The sequence below is a fragment of the Salarias fasciatus genome, unplaced genomic scaffold (assembly GCF_902148845.1).
Source record: "Salarias fasciatus unplaced genomic scaffold, fSalaFa1.1, whole genome shotgun sequence".
In the NCBI taxonomy this organism is placed as follows: domain Eukaryota; kingdom Metazoa; phylum Chordata; class Actinopteri; order Blenniiformes; family Blenniidae; genus Salarias; species Salarias fasciatus.
The window spans coordinates 114,346-126,670 of NW_021941251.1; the positions used below are offsets into that span (position 1 = coordinate 114,346).

At 47.8% G+C, this 12,325-nt stretch overlaps 1 pseudogene; it reads right to left on the reverse strand.

The window, feature by feature from the left end:
• Positions 1 to 12,325, reverse strand: part of LOC115384518 (copine-8-like) — a 63,420-nt pseudogene continuing 51,095 nt past the window's right edge.

A 12,325-nucleotide genomic window follows, 5' to 3' on the forward strand; every position in this document is an offset into this window, starting at 1 on the left:
CTCCGGCTTCAGATCCGGCTCACTCGTCTGGCCAGGAGGGGGTGGATGGCCGGCGGGGGGCAGGGCGTGTAGGGAGGCGGCAGGGGCCCCGGTTTGATTCCCCGGGTCCTCATGTAGGACAGGAACTGGTCTGGGATCTCAGCCAGGACCTCTTTAGCCAGACGAGCCATGCTGAGGATGTGGTTCCCTCTGCGGTCGATGTAATCTCTGAAAGGTACGAACTGGGGGGGGCGTAAATGAAAGAAGAAAGGAGGACATGAAAACAAAGTAAAAGGAAAAATCCTCAGAGGCTCAGGCCTTTGTCAGACCTTTACCTGAACGATGTCTCGCTCTGCAAACCGTCCCTGGGAGGAGATCCGCTCTTCATCCCCGTCCAGCTCGATCATCTCTGAAGAACAAGAACCAAGGAGTCAGGACTCACTTTACCGCCCTTTACCACACACACACTCACACACACACACACACACACACTCCTACCATCGAACTCCGCTGGTCCCACTCCCACGATGATGATGGACATGGGCAGCGATGCAGCCTGGAGGAGGAGAGGAGTGAGAATGAGCGGATGAAGAAGGCGTCACTGTCTTCCTCCCCGCAGCCAGACGGACTGTGGTGGTTCTGTGGAGAACCCGGGCTCGGCGGCGAGAAAAGAACAGCGCCATTGTTAAGACACAAATCCGCCTCGCCTCTCACAAAGCCCCCGTCCAGCTGCTGCCGGGGTTTAATTTCATGCATCCACAACTTTGTCTAAACTTGCCAAAGCTGACAGCTTCAAAATTGCTTCCATTTACATCTTCCCGAGCTGCGGGTGAACCGCAGACCCACATTGCAATATTGTTTATTAAATCTCGGCGGATTGGGACGGTGGGAATACGGTCGGAGCGAGGGATGATGGATGCGGGGCTTTCAGTGCTTCATAACTCCTCGGGGTTATTAGACGGGGTCCAAATTGCTTGAGAAACAAGGGGCCACCGAGTAAATAATTACTCTCCGAGCTTACTTTACAATAAGATCACATCTTATTGTGATGGGGGGGGGGGCTCTTCCACACATTAACTCTCATTAGGAAGCAGCGTTATTGCAGCTGAGCCGAGCAGAAGTGTGAGCCGCTGTCCTCTGGCTTCCCTCATCACACTGAGAGAGCACTGCGAGGCAGAGACAGCAGCTGCGCCGCTCCTCATCGTCCACATCACAAAGCTGCAGAGCGACCTGGACCTCCAGGTGTCCGCTAATGTCTCATCTGACTGTGACCTGTGTTTTCATGACAGCCGGTTTAAAAATGCTTCAGATACATCTGGTCAAGATTCCTGGACAGAAAACCGGGGGCCAAAAGGATCAGAGGGCCCCATAAACCACCAAATACTGAGGAGCAACGGAAAGCTACAAACAACAACCCTGAAGCTGAGTGACCACAAACAGACACAGAAACTAGAGAGAGAGAAACCAAACAACCAGAAAGAGACACAAAACAACCACAAAGACAAAACAGCCACAAAGAGAGACAAAACAACCAGAAAGAGAGACAAAACAACCACAAAGACAAAACAGCCACAAAGACAAAACAGCCACAAAGAGACACAAAACAACCACAAAGAGACACAAAACAGCCACAAAGAGAGAAAACAGCCATGAACAGACACGAAACAGCCACAAAGAGACACAAAACAGCCTCAGAGAGACAAAACAGCCACAAAGAGACACACAACAACTACAAAGAGACACAAAACAGCCACAAAGAGACACAAAACAGCCACAAAGAGACGCAAAACAGCCACAAAGAGACACAAAACAACCACAAAGAGAGAAAAACAGCCACAAACAGACACAAAATAGCCACAAAGAGGCACAAAACAGCCACAAGAGACACAAAACAGCCACAAAGACACAAAACAACCAGAAAGAAACACAAAACAGCCACAAAGGACAAAAACAACCAGAAAGAGACACAAACAGCCACAAAGAGACACAAAACAACCACAGAGACAAAACAGCCACAAACAGAGACAAAAAAACCAGAAGAGACACAAAACAACCACAAAGAGACACAAAACAGCCCAAAAGACACAAAACAACCACAGAGAGAAAAACAGCCACAAACAGAGACAAAAAAAACCAGAAAGAGACACAAAACAACCACAAAGAGACACAAAACAGCCACAAAGAGACACAAAACAGCCACAAAGACACAAAACAACCAGAAAGAGACACAAAACAGCCACAAAGAGACACAAAACAACCACAGAGAGAAAAACAGCCACAAACAGAGACAAAAAAACCAGAAAAAGACACAAAACAACCACAAAGAAACACAAAACAGTCACAAAGAGACAAAACAGCCACAAAGAGACACAAAACAGCCACAAAGAGACACAAAACAACCACAAAGAGATACAAAACAGCCACAAAGAGACACAAAACAGCCACAAAGAGACACAAAACAACCACAAAGAGACACAAAACAGCCACAAAGAGACACAAAACAACTACAAAGAGACACAAAACAGCCACAGAGAGACAAAACAGCCACAAAGAGACACAAAACAGCCACAAAGAGACACAAACCACAAAGAGACACAAAACAGCCACAAAGAAACACAAAACAACCACAAAGAGATACAAAACAGCCACAAAGAGACACAAAACAGCCACAAAGAGACACAAAACAACCACAAAGAGACACAAAACAACCACAAAGAGACACAAAACAACTACAAAGAGACACAAAACAGCCACAGAGAGACAAAACAGCCACAAAGAGACACAAAACAGCCACAAAGAGACACAAACCACAAAGAGACACAAAACAGCCAAAAGAGACACAAAACAGCCGCAAAGAAACACAAAACAACCACAAAGAGATACAAAACAGCCACAAAGAGACACAAAACAGCCACAAAGAGACACAAAACACCACAAAGAGACACAAAACAGCCACAAAGAGACACAAAACAGCCACAAAGAGCACAAAACAGCCACAAAGACAAAACAGCCACAAAGAGACACAAAACAACCACAAAGAGACACAAAACAGCCACAAAGAGAGAAAACAGCCATGAACAGACACGAAACAGCCACAAAGAGACACAAAACAACCACAAAGACACAAAACAGCCACAAAGAGAGACAAAACAACCAGAAAGAGAAAAAACAGCCACAAGAGACACAAAACAAATACAAAGAGAGACAAAACAGCCACAAAGAGACCCACAACAACTACGAAGAGACACAAAACAGCCACAAAGAGACACAAAACGACCACAGAGAGACACAAAACAGCCACAAAGAGACACAAAACAGCCACAAAGAGACGCAAAACAGCCACAAAGAGACACAAAACAACCACAAAGAGAGAAAAACAGCCACAAACAGACAGAAAATAGCCACATAAAGACACAACACAACCACAAAGAGACCCAAAACTAACAATAAGAGAAAAAAAATTAAGAAAACAGACACACAACAACCACAAAGAGGGAAAAAAACAAACAATAAGAGAATAAAACAGACAAAAGAGACACAAAACTACCCAAAGTTGACCCAAATGAGAGGTGAGAACACGACTATGTGCTTTCAGACTGACGGCGGAGTGGTGTGTGGTGAGAGTGCTGGGCGGTACGCTACATTGACGATGGACTCCTTGGTCTGCGCCATGTCTGTGATGACTCCGTCAGAGATGATGAGCAGGATGAAGTACTGCGAGCCGTCCGTCACCGCCGAGGCGTATCTGGCACGAAGAGAGGCTGGGTCAGCAGGTCAACACGCTGCACACAGCACACGCCTCCAGTCCTGCGCCCGTTTGATCATTCCAGCATCAAGCTGTTTGTCATCTTCACACATGTTTATTCATCAGCTCACCACTGAATAATCCATCTGCCTGGGGGAGCATATTTATAAAATTTAATAGTGTGTACAAGATTATGTTGTGCAGCAGTAATCATCTGCTTCACACTGAAATATGAATGAAGATGAATTATGCTGAAAGTTAAATGACAGTATGTGTTATTTAGGTTCAGACACGCTACCGAGTACTGTGTCAGTCAGTTCCATCGTTCAAAAAGTATCAAGAAGAGAAACAGAAAAACATCTGTCAGGTAAATGAGAACATCTGCTCTCCATGTCCAGATTGTGACTGATGATCTGGGTCTCCTCCTGCTGTTGCTCAGCTCTGCTTTTAGCACACCGTTAGCCGTTTTTTTTTTTTGTTGTTGTTGTTGTTTCCAGTTTCGTTTCTGTCACACTCTGAACTCTCTCAGCTCTCTCTGTTTCTGTTTTTCTACTTTTATCTTTCAGTCACAGAGGTTTGTTCCGTGGTAAAGTAGCAGCATTCTGCTGTCATACAGTGACATCTAGTGGTCACAGGTGGTATATTTTTGTCACATGAGCTAACAATGAAAGAAAATGCAGCTTAGAGTCCAGAAAACATTCAGATTGAGCAGGAAAATGATTTCTTAAGACGTTAGGGCTGAACTGTGCGTCACATTAACGTCAACATCTCCATCCAGGTTTATGAGAAAAGGTCTCGGAGTTGGTTATTAACTCTGTGTGTGTGTGTGTGTGTGTGTGTGTGTGTGTGTGACCGTGTGTGGTGTGTGTGTGGTGCGTGCGTGCAGACGTCACATGTGACTTCTTTCAGTCCCGATACTCAGTGGCAGAAACAATGCAGCTATTTTCAGGTTGAGTGGGTGGACACACACACACACACACACACACACACAGACACACAAACGGGATTTGAAAGGTGGTGGAAGTGCTCGTCTCAGTCCGTGAGGAGAGACGATGTGGCGATGGAGGGAGTGTCAGGTGGAAAAGTCAAACTCTAAACTTTCCTCGGTGAAAGCTGGGAAAGCAGCTTTCTGTTCTGGAGTTAAGGTTCGGCGCAGCGGAGCTTCTGTGAAAACGCAGCGGCAAGAAGAGGAAGCTGGTGTTTCTGAGGCACCGTCATGGACGAGACCCGATCATGAGCTTGTTTTCAGTTTTAATAATAAATCAAGTTGTTCGTGGCGCTGCAGCTCCTCATCGTCTGGTTCAAGCTCAGAACGACACACTCCATCTTCCTCTCAGGTGGGGAAGCAATTAGCACATTTCTTCCAATCTCCTTCCTTCGCTTCGCATGATCGCTGTGCAGCAGCTGTGACACACACACACACACACACACACACACAAACTCACTCACACACACACACACACACACACACACACACACACACACACACAAACTCACTCACACACACACACGCACACACACGGCCTCATCTGCAAACCCAGCAAAGCTGAAAATATTCCAGTAAGTTTTACCTGCTGGCCTGGCAGCAGCGGCGCCGTGCACAGTGACATGTGCACGTGTGGGCGCACGTGTGGCGTGATTACAGAGTACCTACCTGGCCACATGGTTAATTACAGGAGAGAAGTGTGTGGGTCCGTAGAGCCGCACAGACTTCAGGCTCTGGTAATAAGCCTCCATCACTCCCTCGATGCCGTTACAGTACGGGTTCTGCGGGTTCCCGTTCTGGAGAGAGGGGAAGGACAGCAGGCAGTTACAGATAAACCACACACAACCACACACACACACGCACACCCTAACCCTAACCCACTGCTGAATGTGGAGCAGCAGAACATCTCATATAAATGTCTCCAGACGTCTCTCGCTGCCGTTGCCATGCAGCAGACGAACCAGCAAAGGTGACGGTTGACGTGAAAACGCTCCTCCTCCCTTCACCGCCTTGCTCAGGGACACTCAGGAGAGGGTACATCAGCTCCTTCTTACTTATTTTAACCCTTCTATTCGACAGATCCTTTGTTATTCGTCCACATTTCATCCGGCTCTTTTATCGAGGTCTGTGTGAGTGCGGAGGAAGCAGGAGTTCCTGGAGGAAACAAACGCTGGAACTGAAACTGACAGAGGCGTCCACCGCGGCGTGGCCCTCTGATCGACTTCTGATCAGAGCAACGAAAAACGTCAACCCAATGTGACTGGCAGTTGATCGCCTCCTGTTTTCTTTTCCTTTAAAGTTGATGGATGGACGTTTTAGAGGGGCCGCTTCATTCAGAGCCCCGGAGACACCAATCCTTTCCTCTGAAGTTTTTTCTGTCCGTCATACGATCCGCTATGTAGGTCAGAAAAATCGCATCAAGTTTAACAAGTTTTAACAACTCTGGATGAATGACGGTCCGACATCATGGCAGCACCTGAAAGCTCGGCGCTCAGACAGGAAGCCATGGTTTCACTCTTCAGACGTGATCAGAAAGCCTGCTCAATGAAGCTGACTGTGGATAAACTTCGTGCTCCATGAAGGCTCCTGCTGCCTGTTTCCACGTCAGTCGGGCTGTAGAAGAGGAGCACAGCGTCGTCTCTTAACCTGCTGGTACAGAATGAGTGAGTAGTGTGTTTCCATCAACGCCTGCAGCTGTGCCCAGATGTTTCACTGGTCCTGTCACCAATCTGTCAACTTTTATTTCCATGCTTTCGTTACATTTATGGTCACGACTGAGCCTTTGGTTGATTTAGCGACGTTCTGGAAAAGAGACTTTCGCAGCTGGAAGCTTCTGAGTTCCCAGCTGGAGATTTCCTCATAAGTGCTTTCCTTTGTCCGTACGTGCCCATGTCTGCCCTCTGACCTCTGACCTCTGGGTTCTGCCTGGGTTTGTTTCCTCTGTGTTCGACCTCTCGGACTGATAAAACCCCGGGAGGCTGGAGTCCGCTGCGTTGGGCTCCCTCTTGGAGGTAATCACTCAGCGTTTGATGCAAAGTGCTGAGGAGACCACAGAGTAAATTAAAAGATTAGCCTTTAATTCTCCGGAGTCCTGGTGCTGCTGTGCTTTTAATCCTTCGATTCGTCCTCGTGTTGCTGTGCGATCACGCAGCCTCAGCCCTCTCGGAGTTTGGTCATTAAAACACCAACAGTTAGTCAACACAAAACGTCAGCCGGCTAATATTTGTGAAAAATGTCCTCAATCTATTCAACATTAGGTTTCTGCAGCATTAGCATCCAAGTTAAATTTACACTCTGATACTCTGAGAGGGAAGAGGAGCAGCGTCATCCCGAAGCAGAAAACACTGCTGCAGATTTATCCTGCTTTATGAAGAACAGGTGGCTCCAAGCCATCCACAAATTATTTTCCAAATGGACATGTCTTGGAAGCCGATTGCAGAGTAACAGGATTACAAGCAAGCCCACTGAAACGGATTGAAAATGGTCACCTGGGGGCCCGAACTCCACGATGCTCCTGAGTTCTCCAGAGCACTACCAGGCATAAGAGGGTCGGAGGCAGCGAGGGCCAGCGAACACAACCTCACATTACACTGCTGCCGATACTTCAGGCTGACACTAATTCCTCTTGGTGGGTAATATCCTGAGGTGGTCTGACAGGAGTCCTTCCACTGATGCTCCTGCAGTCTCTTTTTGTTTACTGATGCTGAACCAAAGCTGGATGAGAGCCTGTGTTTTCCTCACAACGCTCCGGAGTCGACGGCTTCTGACTGTGTTTACTACATGAAAGGAAGCCACCAAACAGAAACCGTACAGCGCACGGAGAGCTTTCTCATTATCTCTGGAACAGACGATCTTGACGGACCCTGCGGGTTTCCCTCCAGCCGTGGAGGGGGCCGACACACACTGCTGTCCTCGGAAATGGAGCTTGTACAATGGTGTTGGTTGAAGGTTGGCTCTGCTGCTGCAGTCTTCTTTAAGATCTGGTTCAGGCAAATCCTGAAGTGAGCTCAAACAGAGCAGATCCTGTAGGACCAGACAGGAAAAGACTCCTGGGTAGTCCTGGACCAGGCTCAGGCCTGCCCCCAAACAGAGAGGACTGCTGCAGGTTTTTTTTCTACATCTACTGATGCTCGAGTATGAAGTCACTTTCATCAGTCACCTGTTAGCTTAGCCACCTTCATCAGTGAGCTGTTAGCTAAGCCACCAGCGTTAGCTCTGGCCATGTGACTTTGTGTGTTGCTCCTGTTGGTCAGTGTTGGTGCCAGGACCAACACATCTCAGCCCAGGACCAGTCCTGAAACATCTCGATGTTTTTATACGGTCAGGATCGGTCCAGATCTGGTCCAGGAACAATAAGTCCTCTCTGCTGACATCTCAAACAGAACGGATCAGGACAGCTGATTGGGACTGCAGCTCAGGTGGAGAGTACAGTAAGTCATCTCCCAGTCTCTAGGGTGATGGTTTGATTTCCTTGTGTGGAAAAGCTCTACTCCTGGCATGGCAACTGACCTTTCTGACCGAACAGCATCCATCAGTTCTACAGTTTAGGCTTACTCATTTTTAATCCAACGTTCACAAATGGAAAAAAAAATCTCATTTGTGTCCAACAGCACTTGTTTGCACAAACTCAGGTTTTAATCTGGTGTCACTTTATATCCAGAATATACCTTCACACTCAGACGCTGCCAAATGCTGGCATGGTCAAAATCAGAGGTGGTGAAGCAGGTTGTAGCTGCTTCATGTTGGCCCTGCCAGGCCTGTGTGTGTTCTGCAGCATTTCTCTTCACTCTTGTGGACCTTTTTGCTGTATTTCGGAGTGCTTCTGTGAGCTGAAATCGACCCCGATCGCCAGTTAAGGAGTGAAGTGAAGCCTGCTTTGGTTAGGATTCAAACATCTATCGCACAGCGTTGACAAGACAAATAAATAGATGTAAACTCTCTTCTCTTATAGAAAACACACGTCACAATTCAGTTATTCAGGTACAGCACAGGTACCTTTAAACATGTTTTACCCTGCATCGACATCACGTGTTACACATAAACAGTATTCATACAGTAAGACTTTGAAATAAGTAATAAATCCAATATATTGAACCTTTTCACATTGTTCTGCTCTAATTTCACATTTTCATACGTGCAGCGTTAGAATTTGCAGTGATGATCACGCCTTCCTTTATTTGGAACAACACCCAGCCCTTCCACAGCAGCCCGCGGTGTGTTTTGTGTCAGTGCTGATGATCGGATCAGTGTGTGACGACGTGCACAACCTCAACAAGGATCCTGAGAGGCTGCGAGCCGCACCTTCATTTCCTTTCTATTACTTCCTTCAGCACTCGAGAAAGATTTAGCAATGAAAACACACACTGCCACCTTCTTTTAGCAGCCCTCTGTCATGTTGAGCATTAATCCTGTAATTTGCTGCCATTTCGGTGGAGACCTTGCAGAAAGTGGCGTTTGAGGGATAAATGAATATGCAGATGTTTGACAGAGAGGGTCTGCACCGAGAGCTGCTCTGAAAGGATGGAGTTGTGTGTGTGGGTGGTGGTGATGTGTGTGTGGTGTGTGTGTGTGTGTGGTGTGTGTGCTGGCCTCCTCACCAGGCGCGAACTCATGCGAGACGCAGTCCGTCCCAGGCGGCCAGTTGGCGCCGAAGCCCAGTGCGGGGAACATTTGTCGCCTGTCGTAGTCTGGATGATCTCGCCGACGGCCGCAGCGCCATGGCGTAGTCGTTCAGCTGGTACGGACTCATGAGTGAGCGAGGTGGCTGCGACGGGTTCCCTGCGACGCCGACCGCGGAAACAGCGTTACACACACTGGAAGTAGCTGCTGTGACCGTCCAGAGAGACAGCGGCTGTGTGTCGTCCTCAGGACAGGTGGAGGCGACGCAGAGGACGGCTGCTCAGGACAGAATGGACGCTGCAGTCCCTCCATCAACACCCTGACACCAAGCTCCACCAGAGGCTGCAGTCAGGATTCAGTTCACTACTGCTGAGTCACACACACACACACGCAACCACACACACCCACCACACACACACACACACAGCTGAGAGCTTTTTTCAGGGGAACCTCACGTGTATTTTCTGCCTTTGAATATGTGGAATGTGTTTTATTTATAGGCTCAAATATAATGTTCAAAACCGTCCAACCAGCCTAAATCTCCCTCTCTGCTAGAAAATGCATGTTAAAACCATAAAACCTGGATTTGCATAATAAAGAACAACATCGTTCATTCTTCTAATGCATATGATTAGATCACGTTATTTGTTATACATTCTACCAAAAGAATTACAAAAAAAAAAAAAAAAACAATGTTAAAGGCGATTTGACCCATCCAAGATGGCGATTTGAAACCCGGAGTCGTGCCCACCTCGGGGTGCCGGCGGGGCAGCAGTGTCACGGCCGCCTGCGCCGGCGGGTTGATTCACCTGTGACCTTTTCACGGCGGCCTGGGGTCAAAGGCCTTTTTTAATAATTCCAGTAGAAACAGACGGTGTCCTCCGTGGAGTTTTGATGATGTTTTGTCCGATCAAGCAGGTAAACATGCGGGCCTGGACTTCCTCATGCACATTCACGAGAAGCAGAGCTTGTGAAGTGCCGCCCCTCGACCAATCAGGATAGAGCCTCAGGGGCTCTTCTGATTGGTCAAAGATACCTGGAGCTGTCGAGATTCCTTTTCAGCTCAGAACAGAGACAGATGGAAACGCTGCGCCCTCGCGGTAGAGCAATTATGCTACACTCCTAAAGGATTATCAATGGATACTCTAACATTTAATCCAAAGAAAACACAGAAACATTGGCACTGACTAGCAAAATCCTGCCTACAGCAGCTTTAAATCTACTCTCCTTCAGGCAGCCGACTTGCTTGGGTTTAGATTGACGCAGCGTGAGGAAAACAGGATCATGCTGACAGTTCCGTCTATCCCCGGAAATAATTTCTACCCCCGTATAACTCAGGGAAGAAGTGAGGTAGCCCTGTGAAACTCTCCAATATCATCAGTCTTAAACAGACACTATCACAAAATACATTTCTATGCAGATTTTTGCAGGCTGAATATGGAAAGCAATATACAAAATGGATCGGTGATGATATTATTCTTATTCTTATCATTATTATTATTATCAGTGGGCTGATGATCTTTAAAAGAAGCTTCAAACTTTGTCTAATAAAAAAAAAAAAGTTTTGAAGTTCGTGTTTGGATACCTCTTAGCTCTAAGTTGAGTCCTCATGTTTTTCATGGAGCGTGCTTTTATTTTGAAAGTGTGGCTAGAACTTCCGGGTGATCGTAAATAGCAGTAGGAGGCTAATCTAAGAAAAATGATCCCAACACTCAATCCATGCCGAGCAGCCATTCCGGGTGAAACTGACTGAGTTCGGTTTGGCCCACAGCGGCCCTCACAGGCGGACCGGCCACCTGCTGGGAACCCTCCATACATGTAAGAAACCAAACTTTATTCTCCAGATGGGGAACGTCTGTGTCAGCAGCACAAGCTGACAGCTGCGTTGACCAGGTCATGGTGACTGAAGTGTGTTTGTGTCGTCCTCAGCTATCCGGAGAAGCTGCTCGTGGGCTCCCTTCACCGAGGCACGTCGACGTCTGGGCGCAGCGCCGATGCTGCTCGGGACTCGTCTGCTGGACGGCTGAGGATCATATTTCTTTCTGATACAGATCATCCAATGCAACACTGTTTTCCCCACAGTTAAAACTCATCGTATCAGTTCTTGGCATGACCCCGGACATCGTGCTGAACCTCGGATATCACACAGAGAAGTGTTTAAGATCACATCTGCTCCGGGGATGATCAGAACTTGGTCTCTGAAGGTAAAATTCTCTCTGAACGCTGTTGGATCAGAGGAGATTGTAGTTTTCTTCAACCTACCATCAGCTACACCTCAGCTGAATGAAATGTTTCCTCCCTTCAGTCAACACCTAGTCCAAGTGTGATCCAAACGAGCCCCATCAGATCTCTGAGGGATCTTCTGAAGGTGAGTGATGCCGCCTGGAAAACGCCTGTTTTTAAGGTCTGAATGTCTTTTCTGAGCCTCTGCTTGTTTTCTTCTGTACCTGAAGGGTTCCGGAGGACGCCCCGGCTGAGCAGGAGGACAGGGCCAGCTTCGGGGACCTCCTCACCAGGATGCTGAGCGGATCGCTCCCCCTGACATCCTGGACCACCCGCTCCTGACGCTCAGCCATCCGAGCAGCCGCCATGACAGCTAGGAAGAGTCTGTCAGACGTCTGCTGCTTCACGGCTGCAGACAGACGAAGCTGCTGGACTCAGTGACTGACTGGCTGCTCCAGTGAGCAGAGGTCCAGCATGATGAGGAGCTGCTCCGGAGAGGAGGAGGAGGAGGAAGACGCCAAGAAGAACAAATGTTTGCAAAGCTTCTCTCAGTCTGATTGAGAACATTTAGAGGAAACATGAAGATAAATATTGAAGAGGAGAAAATTCCGAGAAAGAGAAAGGAGGAGCGAAGCGGCAGGAAGCGCAGCAGGAAGCGCTGAGCTGCAGGAGGAGGAGCGCTGCTGTTACTGACCACAGAGCAACTCCTGCATGTTTGACTTTGAAGAGGACAGTTCAGTGAAGCTCCAGCTCCCCGTTTGGGACGGGTTCTC